The sequence below is a fragment of the Coffea arabica genome, chromosome 3e, assembly GCF_036785885.1.
Source record: "Coffea arabica cultivar ET-39 chromosome 3e, Coffea Arabica ET-39 HiFi, whole genome shotgun sequence".
Classification (NCBI taxonomy): Eukaryota; Viridiplantae; Streptophyta; class Magnoliopsida; order Gentianales; family Rubiaceae; genus Coffea; species Coffea arabica.
The window spans coordinates 20497724-20516053 of NC_092315.1; the positions used below are offsets into that span (position 1 = coordinate 20497724).

General features: G+C 37.8%; 1 pseudogene; it reads left to right on the forward strand.

Annotated features, from left to right (window-relative positions):
- Positions 1–15861: 15861 nt before the first annotated feature.
- Positions 15862–16652, forward strand: LOC113737447 (nucleoside diphosphate kinase III, chloroplastic/mitochondrial-like; annotated as a pseudogene).
- The last annotated feature ends 1678 nt before the right edge of the window (positions 16653–18330 follow it).

Here is an 18330-nt window from a genome sequence, read left to right on the forward strand (position 1 = left end):
TACTTGGAAAAGTTGGAAAAGTTGCCATATATTTATTATTCTTATGTTTGTTATGTAGTAAAAGGATGAAATGCGTGAGAATAGTGATGTACTCAAAATTATCATAAAATTTTATTTTATTTATTAGGTATTATAATTCTAATATGTACTAAATTTATGAAATCGGTTTGATTATTGGATGAAATGTGAGAATGGTGATGTATGGATTTTGATTATAATATCTCTACCAATGTTAATTGGAAAGCATATAATTGATTATACATTTTTTATTGGAAAACATGTTGATATTAAGTGAAAAATATTTTTTTATTGAAAAATAATTTTTTTTAGTGGCGGGTACCCTATGACCCGTCCCTTTTTTTCGGGTACCCGCTACCCGCCCCTTTTTTTCAGGTACCCGAATAGCGGGTACCCGAAAACATTAGGAGCGGGTTAGGGTCGCAAAATGATCGATCCGATATTTTAGGGTCGGGTCAGCCAAATCTTGTTAGGGACGGGTACCTGACCTGTGCCCACCCCTATTGAGCGTGGCTTCCAGTAGTGTTGATTCAGTGGGCGCTCTGAGTTTGGCTCCGAGTCCAGGGACTTCACCGACTCCTTCAGCTTCTACGAGTTTCTGAGCTAGCGGAGAGAGAATGAGCAATTTCAGAAGTTTTGGAGGAGATCAGACAGAAGGCAAGACAAGGACAGTGATAGGAACATAGAGTAGCTGGAATGACCAAAACGACGTAAATAGACGAAATTGTCCCTTAAAAAGTTACTTTTCATTTCTCCAAATGGCAAAAATAGACGAAATGATCAAAACGGTACAGATTTACTAGTTCAGTGACATTTTTGGCTAATAAAAAAGTTTAATGACCAAAACCGGCACCTCGCAATAGTTTAGTGACATTTAGCGTAATTTGCTCTTGAGAATTACTCTCTATGGGACATTTCCTACGATCAACTCTGCCACTGCACGAAGCTGCAGTAATGCAGAGAGATAGATGGTCTTATGTATATCGAAATAGCAGACAAAAGATGATGATACCAGAAGCGAACAAAAAAGTCAAGGAAAATGATTGCCAAGTATTGAAATACATGTACCCTAACAAATGCTAACAAACGAGAGATTGAACACAGCAAAAGAAGAAACACGGTCTCTGGGAGAAGCAATTTGAAAACATCGCATTGAGAGAGCTAAGGATTTCAAAGTCTAAGTTCATAACAGATTTAGAGGCATTATGTGCATTTTCAATCAAAGCATCAGAAGATTGTTCATTCTAGTTGGAGGCTGTAACAATGTTATCTGAAAGATGATCCAATGTTTTAGATAAGACATTTCTATGAGTGGGGTGAGAGGACTAAACTTTAGAGCAAAGACGAGGGGAGAGAGAGTCTTGTTCTTTCATTTTTACAGCACTAGATTCTGGCTAATCTTGCCTAGCGTGAACTGTACCACTTAGTAGAGTTGCTGTAAAGCGTACAATTAGATGTTGTCACTTGTATCAGAGCACCATAGAGAAAATGAAGGCAATCAAAGATGCCGACACAGTGAAAACAACTAAATAAATAAATGGACATGGAACAGACAACTAGAATACTACAATGAAAAATCACATTGTACTAAATGTGGCACAACAGGAAAGGAAGAAGCACTACTAGAAACAAACAACAAGGCAGGTACACTGGCAGACATATAGTCCAACGATTCTTCAACCACAACGGTATGATTATCAACAATTTGATTGTGACTACTTGCTAACTTGTCATTACCAACAGGAGCAAAATCAGAGAAACAGACACTAGTTTCTACATAACCGAACAGCACCCTACGAAGGTAAGAACGCGATGATTTCTCCTTTTTCTTAAGAAGCCTGGCTTCACGCCTCTGACGTGAAAGGTCATCCTTGTCACTGTGTGACATTTCTACGTAACGCTTTCGTCGTATAGCATTTCTATCCATCTCACTCAAATAACTAAGAAGGAACAGTCCAAATATGATGAGCCGATGGCAATTAACAATAGCCATAAAAGACCATAGTAGAATCTAAAGAAAATAATACAACACACATGAGTCGCTCCAAAGAACAGAATATAAGAAATGATACAATGAAACGATGAAAACATGCATGTACAGCATCTGCACTGCAAGAATGTAGCGAGCAAAAACAGTAAAGCATGAATATTCTGAAGATGCCATGCATGTTCGGCAATACACGTAAATTGTGAAATGACCATTATCCAGGCAAAAACCAAATGCAAAAACAGCACAGGGTGGATAAAAAAAACAGCCATCAACTAATGCAGGCACAGGAGAGGAAGAGGCAAAGAAAACGAAAAAACAAGCATCTAACCTGCAAGGAAATTCCTGCCATAACACATAACAGAAGATGAGCTCCATAACAAGCTCCCTGCAAGAACGAAAGTGCCAGCAAATTCTAGAAATAAAGACATCAAATCATGTTGTAAAAGAGGAAATCACAACTACAAAAAGGAAAGCTGGAGAGAAAACAAAATGGCGGGAAATTTTTAAAAATGAGCTCACCACAAAAGCAAAGGCATATATGGACCAGCATTTATCAGCAGGGAAAGGGGGAAAAAAGAACAAAGTCAATGAATAAAATGGCCAATGCTACCATAGTTCATAAGCAGGAATAGTTAAAAAACATATAAATCGATAAACAGAAAACTGACCGAGGCAATTTTCCTGAAGCAGGCGAAGAGAAACGAAGGCTTCAAAAGAACAGAGCAACAAGCAAAGAAAAAAAAAAAGCAAACCAAGCTTATAGCATAAACAGTTCAACAAAAGAGAAAAAATGGTGACCCAAACTGTATAGCAACCACAAAGTATGATAGCATCTGCAAAATCCAGGACACAAAGTATGGAGCAGCTTCTAAGACCGTACGAAGAAGAACGGAAATAGCTGTCAAAGTCAAACGAGAGAGTCTTGTTTGAAAGGTTGCACAGTGACTAAACATCTCTTTTGACATCTATAACCCAACAACAACAAAACTAAGTCAACTCACAAAAAAAGAATGTAAATAAACATGTCAACCAAGGGTAAATAAGTAACTCATGAGCTGTCACATTGACCCAATAGGCACTCTAATCTCACCAAAGACCTGACATTAGGTAAAAAGTATAATAATTATTATCACCAGAAGCCAAGTATTATTATTATTATCACCACTATGAGTCTATTTCTCGGTTGCATACAAGCAGGTGAGTATTCTTATTATTAGCACCACTATGACTCTGTTTGTCGGTTCCATACAAGCAGGCAAAACACACCCCATTTACGTTGTAACAACATCACAAAGCAGGTATTGAGCACGTGCAGGACTACAACTTTTCCACCCATCACAAAGCGACACATCAGCAAATCACACACCCTTTGGCTACTTTCCTAAGCACTTAGTCTACTTTAGGTTAATAATGATTATTATTTCTATGGGGAATATGAACTTGGACTGTTAGTTTATGTTGGTCAAAGATTGTTATTGAGTCAACTTTTAATATTGATTATTGTGGATATAATTATTGTTGGTCTCTCTTTTTGACCTTACCTTTCCACCTCAACTCCGAACCTGTTTTTCATAAATTTCAATTAGACAAATTGAGAAAAGGAAAAGAAAAAAAAATGAGATCTTAAGTTTGCAGATCTGCTACACGAGCTGCAAGGACTCTTCTTTCTAATTCCACCAGGCAAAGCTCTCCTGCTTGTTCCGAAGGGCAAACAATAGTAGTTTCATTGAGAGAACGGGCAATTAACCCTGCCATGCATGGCAGGGTGTGTGAGAACCCGTAACTTTTCTATTTTTTAGGTTTTATTATCTTTAATGGCTTGTTTTCTGCATTTTCTGTATTAGAAAAATTTTCTAGATAATTTTTATGAGTAACTATAGTTTTAGATAATTTTTCTAGTATCGGGTAGGTTTTGAGAAATTAAGAGCGTATATCGGATGTGAGACCCGCTAGTGCGGAAAGTTCAGAAAAATTCGGCCAACTAGGTTAAGTTTTGGATACCGAATTTAATTTATCGGGTGTTAAGAGATAATTAGAGGTTACCAAGTGGATTGGTGTAAGAGAGACAAAAGTTAGGCAAGCAATTAATGAAAGTGACAAGTGTCACTTAGAGATTCATTACCATTTTTTACCACTATTCATTCTCTTACCAATTTATCAAAATAACTCAAAAAGTTGACCAAAAAATCCCCAAAATTTGCAAGCTCATGGCCGGCCCTCTCTAGGGAGAAAAGAAAAGAAAAGCTCTCCAAAATTTTGCTCCAACCTTGCTCAATCTTCAACTTCAACCGGTTAAATTTGTAATTGCTCCATAAAACTCCTCCACTTAGTGATTTTGAGGTGATTGGTGAAGTTGTTTGGGAAGCTAAGATGTTGAATTGTTTCCTATCTTGTGTTATAAGGTGAGTGACAAAGGAACTACTCTTTTCCTTCCAATCATGTTTAATTAGTAACTTATGTGAGTTGAGGTGATGATTATTGATGCTATTTCATGAATTGGGTTGAGATTGATGACATTTTTCTATTTAATCATGTGATTTCTGTTTTAATATGATTGTTATGGTGTAGCCATGTATGATGATTGGAAATGGTATTTAAGGAAGCTAGAAGGTGGAAAAAGTGGTTAATTGCAAGCAATTTCTGTTTTGGAAAGAAAATTGAAACGTTAGGGTTTCATTGTTCTTCATTCTGCCTGGCATAGTAGCTCATAGTTAGAGGCCGAATTGGACTTGAATTAAAACATAAAAGTTGTAGGGAATGATATTTTAGATATGCCTGCAAAATTTTAGGTCAATCGGAGTAGTGCAGCTTGAGAAAAGATGGAATTACCCTTGCTGCCCTGGTTTTACCCGAATTTGATAGTTGCGGCTGTAATTGGTTATTTTGGTTGGAAATGCTTCCGAATTGGTTGTTGAAGTCTTCTGATGAATTATAGCCCTGTTTCTTAGCTTTCGGATGGCTTTAGAATTACTGGATTTGGATTTAGATAGCCTGATTTATGATGTTTGCACCAGAATGTGATTTGTGAACCTGTTTTTGCGGTTCTGGTGTAGTATATTGCATTTTTGACCTGGTTACACTCGAAACTGGGTTGAGTGACCTTCTGTAATATTGTAGCCCTATCTCTTAGCTTCGAAACAGTATAACTTTCACCTCCATCCAATAATCGTAGTGCCATTGGTACCAAAACCGCAAAATGATGTCAAAAATTATTTTTTTTTGGGTTAACACTTAACTCCATTTCCGGATTTTTCTGGTTTCCTCTAATGCTTATGTATGCTTATGGAACCCTATTTCGATAGTATTTGGCATTGGTTTATGACTTGTAATCGAGTCTTATTATGCTTATTGGAATATTTTAGGGATTGACTTTCCTTTCCGGTCATTTCCTAGCTAAATGACTTGAATGACTTTAAGTCTAGTGAACGGCTTTTGGAAATGAGATTATTTTTGTACGAGATGTTGGGACTGATGTGAGGAAATAATGAAGCCATGACGGCTGGAAAAGTAAGCAAATTTAAGGGAAATGCTGTCCAATTTTCTAGGCCGTTTGGTTCCTTTAAGTTTGAATTGCCTTTTGGTAGAAATGAAGGGCTTTTGGGTTGTTTGAGACTAGGTCTTCATGTTACCTTTTCGTTTCCAAAAATCATGTTTTGCACCCTTGCATTAGTAATTATTTGGCGAGGCATACGACTGGTAGTCGAGCCTCACATGTGCATTCTGTATACTCGATTTTTGAAAGTGGAACCTTCAATTGTTTTACTTTGATTATTTTAGGGTTTCTTGGCGATTAAAACTCTCTTTTAGGCAAAAACTTTTGAGGTATCTGTACTGACACCGGTGAGTGTACCACTCCCCTCACTTGTTGTTGTTTAACTTTTGAGGTATCTGTGATATGAACGACTGAACTATCTGTTTATTCTGTTTGAGACGAGGGTGTACTTTATCACACTCGTTCTCTTGTCTGTTCATATGTCAATTTTGAGTGCGTATCTGAATCTGCTATCTGTATCTGGTATCTGTATCTGTATCTGTTCTGACGTCGTTTGGAAGCTTGTATCCAACGACCTTTCTGGGACCTCTGAGCTTAACCCCTGTGGCTAGTTACTCGAGTCGGGCCGGCAAGGGTCTGGTTGATTAGATAACGAACCACGGTAGTCTGTTTTGGGATCTTTGGGTATTGAGACCCTTGATTCCGGTATACTCGAGTATTACCATTTCTGATCTGATTAGATTTCGGGCCCGGTGGGGGTATGTGAGGTGGAAGGAATCGAGAAAAGTGGTGTATACGGTATTGGCTACTTCTGTAACGTTGACGGAGTGTCAACTGTTATTTTCATCAAGTTTCGGTGAAGCAAATAGAAATTTGGCTCCTGAGAGCCACCCGTATCCTTTCTGTCTATGGTGTTTGTTCACTTCTTTATTTGATGCACCTATGTGATTAATTGAATATGAAGTTCCATGTTTCTTATTTGCTATTATTTTGGTACCTCATTGAGCGTAAGCTCACCCCTTCCCGTTATCTTTGTTTTCCTTACAGGGAACCACTTTTGGGGTTAAGATGTTTTGACCCACGAGTCGAGCTAGTTTTATTATATTTTTGTAAAGCTCCTCAATAGTTGGAAAACCCTAAATGTATTTTGATCTAATTATCTTCTTTTGTTCCATAAATTACCAACGTATGTGTATAAAACTATTTATCCTGTTCATGTATCCTATTTGAATTGAAAATATTTTCCCGAGTCATATGGCCATATCTGTATTCGTTGGGCTCCTGGCGGGGTGGTGATGTGGCAACCACTATTCATTTTTGGTGTTGATTTTTGTTTTGCTATTTGGCGACTTTGAATCGTTTGAGCGCGCTATTACCTTCCTGAACGTTTTTTATTTCTTTTAACGGCTCGACTGAGTCCTGGCGAGAGTTGGGCAGGCGGCTCGCCGAACCCTTTGGTTCGCCTTAGGGGAAGGTGGGGCTGTCACAGGTGGTATCAGAGCTGTTTCGCGTGGTCTCTGCGCGGAGTGAGTTTGGGGCCAAGTGGTGTTATGGTCCTGCTTTTGGTGGAGGTGTCTAAAAGAGTTAAGTGCTCTTTTGAGCATAACTTATGAACTGGGCATGTTATAAGTGTAAAAATCTTTATCATGAAACTTGAGGAAGATAGATCTGTATGTCGGGTAGGAATCTATAATATGGATGATTTACTCTTGGGACCAGCCGGCTCGAGTTGTGAATTATCTTATTTGGGATTATTGTGCCCGGTTACTAAATCAATGAGAGTCTAGGTTAGAAAGGATTTAGCCGAACTAGAAAGGCGATTCTATGGAATTTCGTATGGTCTGTTCGGGTGTGGTTAAGCGTGATCAACTTTAATTAAGACATAGATGGTGTTGTTGTCGTAAATTATGGACGGAGCCTAGAGGGGGAAAAGCTCTTCGTGAGTTATTTTTGTACTCGTGATCTAGTCTGTCTATAGTACTTTCGGATGAGCCCGCTACTTTCATGGATCTCTCATATTTGTATCTAAGTGACTGCTACTGTGTGACTGGTTCGGTCTAGTTGTGTGTATATATGCTTTTGCTCTGTGTGTACCTCCTGTTATTTGCTTATGCTTATAATTATCTTTAATATTATCTTTGCACCTCGACCCTAGATTGACTTAGATTCATGGAGGGCACACGTAGTGGCCGAGGACGTGGGCGCGGGCGTAGGCAACCCACGCCGGACAGAGGTGCTGCGGAAACCTCATATGGACAAAACCCTGAACCTAGGATTGACCCCAACGTCCAAATAACTGCTGTCATGCAGCAAATGACTGATTTGCTAGACCAAGTGGTGCACCAACAGGGTCAAAACCCTAACCCCAACCCTGGGAACCCTAGTAATCATATAAAGGGCGAGGATAGAGCCCTTGAGAGATTTCAGAAGTTCTCCCCACCCAAATTTCTTTGAGGCCCTGATCCCGATGTGGCTGAGAAGTGGCTGGAGAAGATGATCGATATTTTTACTGCTTTACACTATACCGAAGAGAGACAGGTGACATTTGCTGTCTTTCAACTAGAGGGAGCCGCGCGTTCTTGGTGGAATGTCATTCGAATGAAATGGGAAAGAGAACAAACCCCGAGAACGTGGGCGAATTTTATGAGAGAATTTAACGCCAAGTTTTTCCCTCCTCTAATCCAAGAAAAGAAGGAAGATGAATTCATTCGGTTTCGCCAGGGAACTCAGACCGTAGCCGAGTATGAGAGTCAATTCACTCGGTTGTCTAAATTTGCGCCCGAACTGATCGTAACCGAACAAAGACGGATAAGGCGTTTTATTCAGGGACTAAATGTTGAGATTCAAAAAGATTTGGCGGTAGCTCAACTTAATACCTTTAGTGATGCTGTGGAGAAAGTCCAGCGGGTTGAAAATGCGAGGCTACAAGTTAGAAATTTCCAAACCAAGAAAAGGGGCTTTCCTGGGAGCAGCTCAGAACAAGCGGATAATAGTACAACCCCTAAAGTTTGAAAGGGAAACGGGGAAGTACGGCTACGGGGGTGACAGGTGGTGTTCCACAGGGGGAATCAGTCTCTGCTACTCGTGGTCCCTATGAATATTGCGGAGGGCCAAATCATACGGAAGCAAATTGCTGGAAACAAGAAGGGAAATGCTTGCGCTGTGGAAGCGCCGAACATCGGATTGCTAACTGTCCATCTCGCCTGCGCGAGCGGAGAGGGACTCTTCCACCAACCAAGACCAATTATCAGCAACCAGCCAAGATCAACCCTGGACAGACGAAAGCAGAAGGGACTGGGTCGAAGGCACCAGCTCGGGTATATTCTCTAAAGCAGCATCAGGTCCTTGACTCGTCTGAGAACATAGAAGGTACGATCCGTTGGGTATCTTAGGTTTTGATAGATTCCGTTGATAAGAAAAATTTCGAGGGCGAAATTTCTTTAAGGGGGAGAGAGTGTGAGAACCTGTAACTTTTCCATTTTCTAGGTTTTATTATCTTTAATGGCTTGTTTTCTGCATTTTCTGTATTAGAAAAATTTTCTAGATAATTTTTATGAGTAAATATAGTTTTAGATGATTTTTCTAGTATCGAATAGGTTTTGAGAAATTAAGAGCATATATCGGATGTGGGACCCGCTAGTGCGAAAAGTTCAGAAAAATTCGGCCAACTAGGTTAAGTTTTGGATACCGAATTTAATTTATCGGGTGTTAAGAGATAATTAGAGGTTACCAAGTGGATTGGTGTAAGAGAGACAAAAGTTAGGCAAGCAATTAATGAAAGTGGCAAGTGTCACTTAGAGATTCATTACCATTTTTTACCACTATTCATTCTCTTACCAATTTATCAAAATAACTCAAAAAGTTGATCCAAAAATCCCCAAAATTTGCAAGCTCATGGCCGGCCCTCTCTAGGGAGAAAAGAAAAGAAAAGCTCTCCAAAATTTTGCTCCAACCTTGCTCAATCTTCAATTTCAACCGGTTAAATTTGTAATTGCTCCATAAAACTCCTCCACTTAGTGATTTTGAGGTGATTGGTGAAATTGTTTGGGAAGCTAAGGTGTTGAATTGTTTCCTATCTTGTGTTATAAGGTGAGTGACTAAGGAACTACTCTTTTCCTTCCAATCATGTTTAATTAGTAACTTATGTGAGTTGAGGTGATGATTATTGGTGCTATTTCATGATTTGGGTTGAGATTGATGACATTTTTCTATTTAATCATGTGATTTCTGTTTTAATATGATTGTTATGGTGTAGCCATGTATGATGATTGGAAATGGTATTTAAAGAAGTTAGAAGGTGGAAAAAGTGGTTAATTGCAAGCAATATCTGTTTTGGAAAGAAAATTGAAACGTTAGGGTTTCATTGTTCTTCATTCTGCCCTGCACAGTAGCTCATAGTTAGAGGCCGAATTGGCTTTGGGTTAAAACATGAAAGTTGTAGGGAATGATATTTTAGAGATGGCTACAAAATTTCAGATCAATCGGAGTAGCGTAACTTGAGAAAAGATGGAATTACCCTTGCTGCCCTGGTATTACCCGAATTTGATAGTTGCGTCTGTAATTGGTTATTTTGGTTGGGAATACTTCCGAATTGGTTGTTGAGGTCTTCTAATGAATTGTAACCCTGTTTCTTAGCTTTTGTATGGCTTTGGAATTACTGAATTTGGACTTAGGTAGCCTGATTTATGATGTTTGTACCAGAATGCGATTTGTGAACCTGTTTTTGCGGTTCTGGTGTAGTATATTGCATTTTTGACCTGGTTACACTCGAAACTGGGCTGAGTGACTTTCTGAATTATTGTAGCCTTATCTCTTAGTTTCGAAACTATGTATCTTGTACCTCCATCCGATAATCGTAGTGCCATTGGTACCAAAATCGCAAAATGATGTCAAAAACTGTTTTTTTTTGTTAACACTTAACTCCATTTCCGGATTTTTCTGGTTTCCTCTAATGCTTATGTATGCTTATGGAACCCTATTTCGGTAGTATTTGGCATTGGTTTATGACTTGTAATCGAGTCTTATTATGCTTATTGGAATATTTTAGGGCTTGACTTTCCTTTCCGGTCATTTTCCTAGTTAAATGACTTGAATGACTTTAAGCCTAGTGAACGGCTTTTGAAAATGAGATTATTTTTGTACGAGATGTTGGGACTGATGTGAGGAAATAATGAAGCCATGACGGCTGGAAAAGTAAGCAAATTTAAGGGAAATGCTGTCCAATTTTTTAGGCCGTTTGGTTCCTTTAAGTTTGAATTGCTTTTTGGTAGAAATGAAGGGCTTTTGGGTTGTTTGAGCCTAGGTTTTCATGTTACTTTTTTGTTTTCAAAAATCATGTTTTGCACCATTGCATTAGTAATTATTTGGCGAGGCATACGACTGGTAGTCGAGCCTCACATGTGCATTCTGTATACTCGATTTTTGAAAGTGGAACCTTCAATTGTTTTACTTTGATTATTTTAGGGTTTCTTGGTGATTAAAACTCTCTTTTGGGCAAAAAATTTTGAGGTATCTGTACTGACACCGGTGAGTGTACCACTCCCCTCACTTGTTGTTGTTTAACTTTTGAGGTATCTGTCGTATGAACGACTGAACTATCTGTTTATTCTGTTTGAGACGAGGGTGTACTTTATCACACTCGTTCTCTTGTCTGTTCATATGTCAATTTTGAGTGCGTATCTGAATCTGCTATCTGTATCTGGTATCTGTATCTGTATCTGTTCTGACGTCGTTTGGAAGCTTGTATGCAACGACTTTTCTGGGATCTCTGAACTCAACCCCTGTGGCTAGTTACTCGAGTCGGGCCGGCAAGGGTCTGGTCGATTAGATAACGAACCACGGTAGTCTGTTTTGGGATCTTTGGGCATTGAGACCCTTGATTCCGGTATACTCGAGTATTACCATTTCTGATCTGATTGGATTTCGGTCCCGGTGGGGGTATGTGAGGTGGAAGGAATCGAAGAAAGTATAGTCTACGGTATTGGTTACTTCTGTTGTAAGGATCGAAGACAACCAATCGAAAAGTCAATCGATAAGCAATTAGAAGATCGCAATATAACAATAAGTAAATAAAAGGGAAAGAATTGCAAACCAATTAACTACACAACTCCTCTTGAGCTTGTAGATTAATTCAAATAAGCTTATTCAAATTGATGAATTACAATCACTCTTGCGTACAAAGAAAGGTTCACCTCCTCCTTGCCCCGAACACCACTCGATCAAGTCAGGACGTTTTACTATCCCTCAGGACAACCCCCACAGAGCTACACTCATGAAAGATTCACTCATAAATGAAAAGGTTACAATGAAACTCACACCACTAAAACTACAAATCTTCTTTGATGAGTATTTTCTCACTAAAATCACTCTAGATCTTTTGTATTTTCAGTGTGCAAAAGTTATTTGAACTATCTGACCAACCATTATTTATATAAGATCAAGAAAGTGCCTCAATAAAACTTCCAACGAATAGAAAGTAGCTGAAGAGTCAACTAACCGTTGGAGTGTCGGACGTCCGATAGCCCTGTTTTATGCGTCCGACAGCAGGCAGAAAGTTAAAAGAATTTTCTTCAATTCTTTCGGACGTCCGGTAGGCTGGTTTTCTGCGTCCGAAGGTATGATGTAAAACTGGGAGTTTTTCTTCAATTCTTTCGGACGTCCGGTAGGCTGGTTTTCTGCGTCCGAAGTTGCGCAATGATTATCGGACGTCCGATCCTGAATTCTTGAGCATCCGACAGCTTCAACATACTTTGTCTTTTTTCAATTGCACTTGTTCATGGAATCAAATGACTTCATAACTGAAAATATATCTTGAAGAGATATTAGTATCATCCATTTGTTTTGTAAACATCAAAAGATAGGGATGAAGATCAACATTCTCCCCCTTTTTGATGATGACAAAACAATGGATGGAAAGAAATAAAAATAAAAATAAGCTCCCCCTCAAACATTGCATCCAAACTTATAATTTCAGAATAACTCCCCCTTACACATAACATCTATATCTCCCCCTTTTTGTCATCATAAGATGAGAGTAAAAAATCAACTATCATAATCCAGCAATAATAACAGAGTTTAAAAACAGAAAAATGACAACAATCACCAACATATCACAGAGAATTTGATATCAAAAGAAGTATCAACATATGACAGAGAGTTTTGACAAAGCAAACCAGCTTTAGATCAGAATTGTTCTTTTCTTTCCCTTTTGATATCATACAGATTCAGTAAAATTCAAAAACTCAGATCAAAGTATCAGAAATATAAAAAAAATATTAAGAACAAGAATCACTGCAATGATTAATAAAATCTCCTACTTGTTAGAGTTAGTATCATGTCTAACTATCCACATGCATTTCATGCCTTTTTTTATATTCTTTCTCACATAGCAATCACTTTTCATGTGACCTTTTTGACAACAGAAATTACACATAACCAAAGAGTTATTCACATGAACGGATTTAATAAATCTGACTTGCCTTTTCCTATGGATAGCAAATTCGTTGGAATTAGAATTCAACATATTCTTTTGAAAATAGATTTGTTTCTTGTGTTTAAGCAACTCATTTAGACAATTCATTCTTCTTTTCAAATCACCTTGTTCCTTTCTGAACAATTCACAAAGTTTTGTTTTTCTATCAAGTTCAAAATGTAAAGCAGTCTCACTCTTTATGAAGTAATCATTTTCAGCTTTCAACTTTTTATTTTGTTGAAAAAGATTTTCATTATTTCGAAACAAAAAACTAATTTTCTGTTTTAACTCCTTGTTTCTATCATAGAATTCTTTCCAACTATCATACAATTTTATAATGAAAGATTCAAGATCATCATCAGTTTCATCATTACTTTTAACTTGAGAGTTACAAGATGTTACCTCATCATCTCCAATGGCCATAAAAGCCAATTGAGCAGATTCTTCATCCTCTTCAATTTCACCATCGGAGTTGCACTCATTCCATGTGAATTGAAATTTGTTGAATCTTGGTTTTCTTCCTTCTTTCTTCTTCATCACTGGACATTCACTTGCTTAGTGTCCAGGTTGGCCGCATTCAAAGCACTTATTAGTTTGCTTTTTATTGAACTCTATCTTCCCTTTATTTCTCAAATTGTTGGACTGATTCGGGAAGGAGTTGCTAGGTCCACTTTTTCTGAATTTTCTCTTGTTGAGTATTCTTTTGAAGTCTCGTGTGATGAGTGTAATATTACTATCATCACCTTCCATGTCATCTTCACTCACGGAGGCTGGATCATCTTCATCTTGTGAAGCTTTCAGAGCAACATTCTTTCTTACTTTCGCATCCGCCTCCTCTTGCACTTTGGATTTAAGTTTCAACTCATAAGAGGTTAGAGAATTAATAAGAGATTCAATAGGTATAGTATTCAAATCTTTAGCCTCCTCAATAGCAGTCACTTTATTTTCCCAATCATTGGACAAGGCATTCAAGATTTTTCTATTTTTCTCACCTACAGAATATTCTTTTTTCATCACCTCTAAGTCCTTAATGAGATCATTGAATCTACAGTACATCTCATCAATGTTTTCATAAGGTTCCATCTTGAATGATTCATACTTGGTAACCAGAATGAATTTCTTTTGTTTTCTAACATTCTCACTACCTTCATGAAATTCTCTCAATTTATCCCAAATTTCCTTGGCTGACTTGCAGCCTTTGACTCTAGCAGATTCATTTGAATCTAAGGCACAATATAACACATTCATGACTTTTACATTTAAGGTGAGATGAATTCTATCCGCAGCAGTCAGTTCACTTCCCATTTTTTGTCTAGATCTGTGAGTATTTTCATCTATAAGAGAGGTATCATATGGACCTTCACTAATAATAAACCACAATTCAATATCAATAGAGTGCAAAAAGATAATCATTCATTCTTTCTTTCCAACTCACATAATTTGACACATTAAACATAGGTGGTCTAATGACAAAATGTCCTTCAAAAAATATGGCATTATTGGTTGTCATTTTTACTCCCAAGCCGATTGAACTTAATCTCTAGGAGACCAAGCGCTGATACCAATTATAAGGATCGAAGACAACCAATCGAAAAGTCAATCGATAAGCAATTAGAAGATCGCAATATAACAATAAGTAAATAAAAGGGAAAGAATTGCAAACCAATTAACTACACAATTCCTCTTGAGCTTGTAGATTAATTCAAATAAACTTCTTCAAATTGATGAATTACAATCACTCTTGCGTACAAAGAAAGGTTCACCTCCTCCTTGCCCCGAACACCACTCAGTCAAGTCAGGACGTTTTACTATCCCTCAGGACAACCCTCACAGAGCTACACTCATGAAAGATTCACTCATAAATGAAAAGCTTACAATGAATCTCACACCACTAAGACTACAAATCTTCTTTGATGAGTATTTTCTCACTAAAATCACTCTAGATCTTTTGTATTTTCAGTGTGCAAAGTTATTTGAACTATCTGACCAACCATTATTTATATAAGATCAAGAAAGTGCCTCAATAAAACTTCCAACGGATAGGAAGTAGCTGAAGAGTCAACTAGCCGTTGGAGTGTCGGACGTCCGATAGCCCTGTTTTATGCGTCCGACAGCAGGCAGAAAGTTAGAGGAATTTTCTTCAATTCTTTCGGACGTCCGGTAGGCTGGTTTTCTGCGTCCGAAGGTATGATGTAAAACTGGGAGTTTTTCTTCAATTCTTTCGGACGTCCAGTAGCTGGTTTTCTGCGTCCGAAGTTGCGCAATGATTATCGGACGTCCGATCCTGACTTCTTGAGCGTCCGACAGCTTCAGCATACTTTGTCTTTTTTCAATTGCACTTGTTCATGAAATCAAATGACTTCATAACTGAAAATATATCTTGAAGAGATATTAGTATCATCCATTTGTTTTGTAAACATCAAAAGATAGGGATCAAGATCAACATCTGTAACGTTGACGGAGTGTCAACTGTTATTTCGATCAAGTTTCGGTGAAGCAAATGAGAATTTGGCTTTTGAGAGCCACCCGTATCCTTTCTGTCTATGGTGTTTGTTCACTTCTTTATTTGATGCACCTATATGATTAATTGAATATGAAGTTCCATGTTTCTTATTTGCTATTATTTTGGTATCTCATTGAGCGTAAACTCACCCTTTCCTGTTATCTTTGTTTTCCTTACAGGGAACCACTTTTGGGGCTAAGATGTTTTGACGCACGAGTCGAGCTAGTTTTATTATATTTTTGTAAAGCTCCTCGATAGTTGGAAAATCCTAAATGTATTTTGATCTAATTATCTTCTTTTGTTCCGTAAATTACCAACGTATGTGTATAAAACTATTTACCCTGTTCACGTATTCTATTTGGATTGGAAATATTTTTCCGAGTCATATGGCCATATCTGTATTCGTTGGGCTCCTGGCGGGGTGGTGATGTGGCAACCACTATTAATTTTTGGTGTTGATTTTCGTTTTGCTATTTGGCGATTTTGAATCGTTTGAGCGCGCTATTACCTTCCTGAACGTTTTCGATTTCTTTTAACGGCTCGACTGAGTCCTGGCGAGAGATGGGCAGGCGGCCCGCCGAACCCTTTGGTTCGCCTTAGGGGAAGGTGGGGCTGTCACAGGTTGGATCTAGGAAATGCTTCTAGAAGTTGGATTTCAGGGCTTCTTGCCCTTCTTGCAGCAGCTTACATGCTCACAAAGCAAGAAGCACATGCTGCAGAGTTGGAACGCACTTTTATTACCATCAAGACTGATGGGGTGCAGAGGAGATTGATTCCAAAAATTATATCACGCTTTGAACGCAAAGGTTTTAAGCTCATGGCAATCAAAATTGTGGTTCCTTCAAAGGAATTTGCACAAAAGCATTATCATGATCTCAAGGAAAAGACCATTCTTTAATGGCCTCTGTGACTTCCTAAGCTTTGGTCCTGTCATTGACATGGTTTAGGAAAGTGAAGGAGTAATAAAACACAACTGGAAACTTATTGAAGCTACAAATCCACAGAAATCAGAACCTGGAACCATCAAGATGACTTTGCTATTGTGGTTGGAAGGAATATTATTCATGGAAGTGATGGCCCTAAGACTGTAAGGGATGAAATCAGCCTATGGTTCAAGCCCGACGAGTTGGTTAGCTACACAAGCAATGCAAAAAAATGGGACTGTGGAGTCGATTGAGATTTTTTTCTTCAATTTACAATTTCTTCTGCTACTTCAGCCCACATCGAAGAGTGGATAAATATAAAATTATCAAAATAATGTCCATGTTTTTGTCTAAGGAACAACACTATTTTGAAGCAAACTCATAGTGAATATCACTGCAATAATTTGCTTCCCCAAAATTAATTTGCAAGTGACTCAGGTCAATACAATTTTACCTTGATAGTTTCTCCAATAAAAAAAGTATCTTTTCTTTCAAATATGTATAGTTATTTTTGGTACATTTATTTAATTACATTATTAGAGGGTTATATATTGTAAGCATGTTTGGAACTAAGTAAATTAGCAACAAAATAAACTAACCAATGTATGATACTATACCAAATCCAAACATTATTTTTGATATATATGATTAGCAAATTGTATTTGTTAAGAGAATGATCATCATATGACATGTTTGGAACTATGTCAAAATTAGGGAACTAAATACACCAACCAATACATGACATTATGAAAAATCCAAACAAAGGACATGAATCAATTTTTGGCAAAAGATAATTAAATAATCTAAGAAAAAAGAATGGGATATATATATAGATATCTTTTATATATTGACAGTGTATACACGGTCAGTTTTGGATGAATAACAACTATGTAATTGAATTTGAAATCTAACTTTATACATATATCAATCATATAAAGAATCAAAACATGTGAGAAAGTGATGAGATGGTGATCACGACTGGACATGGTGAGGGTGATACACACATGAAGGTTCCAGTCAGACTAATAACAAGATCACACGCTAAGAAGTTAAGGGATTCTCTACAAGTCTTGGCTCATGCGGAGAAAGATCAAATAGGTCAACCTATGATGATTGAAGGACTTGAACACTAAGACAAGACCATTTATACCTCATTTCAAGTTTCGGAAGTGGAAGAGAATGACTTCGAGGTTGGTCGCAATGTCCAAGTTAAAGAGGAGTAGTTCGAGTACAAGCTTGATCTGCAGATTAGTCTTCATTGTTTAGTTATTATTTTTAACATTTCATTAATAGTTTGAGTTGTTTATCAGTAGAGAATAACGGCCAGCTTTGTTAAGAGTCTTGGCCAAGGTAATGTGTCCTAGTTTGGGTAGCAATTTTGCTTGTTTTAGTTGTTTGCTTGTTGGAGTAGGAATTAGGGTTCGACAAAGGCTAAAAATAAGCTATCTCATGCACTTTGTGTCATAATTCAGAATTTTCCAGCAATAAAATGTGAGAATTTGTTCTGTTGGCTTCCTTGAGAGCTTGCTTGAATACTTGAGAGACTATCTTGAGAGTATTCAATCGACTTATTAACCAAGAAACACCCTTGGTTGTGGCATTGCTCTGCTCAACACTTTGGTTCGCTATTCTATTGAGTTATGGGTTGCGATCATCAATGTTCATAACTCCGTGGGTTAGAAGGGTCAAAGTTTTCCATCACTTCAACTTTGATACATGAGTCTAAATCCGGGACTTTGTGGGATTCAAGTTCTAGCCATCTTGGTAGGTTCGTATCAGTTTGGTATTTAAGCTAGTTGACAGTATCATGTATATCCCTTTTGTCTATTATTGATCATTTGTTGTTATTTGTTAATTGTTTGTTTGTGTTAGTCATGTCTTGTTCTTGAGTTATCCATGTGAGTCTTGAAATTCTAGGGTTTATTATGTTTG